This window comes from Morus notabilis, unplaced genomic scaffold (assembly GCF_000414095.1).
Source record: "Morus notabilis unplaced genomic scaffold, ASM41409v2 Scaffold485, whole genome shotgun sequence".
In the NCBI taxonomy this organism is placed as follows: Eukaryota; Viridiplantae; Streptophyta; class Magnoliopsida; order Rosales; family Moraceae; genus Morus; species Morus notabilis.
The window spans coordinates 596,300-598,134 of record NW_010364290.1 but is presented as its reverse complement, the minus strand read 5'-3'; positions in this window follow the sequence as shown (position 1 = coordinate 598,134).

Below are 1,835 nucleotides of genomic sequence, written 5' to 3'. Positions count from 1 at the left end.
ATAAATCAGTTTCTAACTCATAATCACTTTCTCCTGAAATTGGAATTTCACTGATTCGTCCATCTTTAAAAGAAAATTCATAAGATATTCTTTTTGTCTTTAAAAATTCCAAAATTAACTTCAAAACAAAGTAGACATGTATATCTTTCCAACGAACTACCATATGTCTCAATCCGATATCTCTAAGTACCTTAAAAATAGTTTCCACGAAATCACAATTCTGTTCTTTGCTGTTTTTGACCGTTTTTAGAAAGTTTCTATATGAAACTTCCTATGCGCACAACTTGAGCCACAAAACTCCAAATGAGGTGATTTCAACTCTCACACGTCACTAATAACATGTTCCAAATGGTGGCAAAGGTGGTTTAAGTGCAACACTCTCATTTTAAAAAGTAGGTACACACCTAGGGCTTTCCAAAGACATATCACAAGCTTAGTTTTGGGTCCGTTTAGGTCTCCAAAGACATAATAAACCAGATCAAATTTTGCTAGTTTTTCTGCAGAAAATCAGCCACTAAGCCCAACTTCAAAAATGTATATCTTAGGCGGTCCGTTTAGGTCTCCAAAGACATGATTAACCAGATGAAATTTTGCTGGTTTTTCTGCAGAAAACCAGCCACTAAGCCCAACTTCAAAAATGTATATCTTAGGCTATGGTTATCCGTTTAAGGTGATTCCAGCGGCTATACGAAGCTTACGATGTCTAGTTACCAACTATGTAAACCTTCTTTTGTAATTCCTCACCTAATACTCCCAGAATCCGAAAGAACAGATTCTGTCTAGTAAGTACATTTGACAGATTTGTTTTATATTCAAAAGTTCACAACTTAACCTACAAAGCTCCTTTTGGGGTGATTCAAGTTTCTATTTAAAGTATGAAATGTCTATTTCAAGGTTCTTTAATTAAGAAGGTTGGAATGATTTCTGGGAAATTCGGTTTCTCTGTTTTCCCAAGGCTGCCCGTTGTCTTCAATGCTAACATACAACAAAGCAACTCCTTAGGGAACCTTCTCCTAACTAACAATTACTTAACCAAGGTGAAGTAGGATAGCCACCCTTGTTAACTCATACACGTGATATACCAAATCAGGGGTTATAAACAAAAATCCTCAAGTAATTCAACACACTTCTCCATAAACCAAGTTCAAAGCCTTTTATCCTCAAGGAAACTTAATTCTTGAAATCCAATCCTCAAAATTCAAGAATTTTACCAAATCAAAGAAAATTCATAACTTCAAGAGATGCTCACAATTCCCTTTGATCAATAAACAAAACTAGACAATAAACCACCTAATTTTAAATCCGAAAATTGAAGGAGAAGAAGAAAACCTCTACCTTGAATCCTTGCTCAAACAACCTCTTTTCCTCCCGGAATTGCTGCAGCCCTCTTTCCAAAACTAAATTGCTGCAAAAGAGTAATGTCCACCATTGAGAAGGCTTGATTGTGCTTGTCCTTTTACTCCTTAGGTAGGTTACAAGATTCGGAGACTAAAAATATAGAAAAACTTCACTTTGAGCTCAAATTTGCATTTTAAAAGTTGGGCCTTTGAAGGAATCCGAAAATGGGATTTTGAGGGAAGCTCAAGGTTCAACTTTTCTAAGACCAAATTAGGTTGTAACGTTAAAATCCACAGAATCCAGCCACTAAGCGAAGGAAAACATCAAGGCAAAAATTAAATTTTCGGATTAGAAAAGGAAATAAGAGAATACCTTACAAGAAATCTCCTAGGATTCGGATTACCTAGAAAAACTTATCAAAATCCGAAATTTGAACCAAAAACTGGATTTGGAAACAAAGGATAAACGAAATCAAAGTCTCATACCTCTTTGATCTT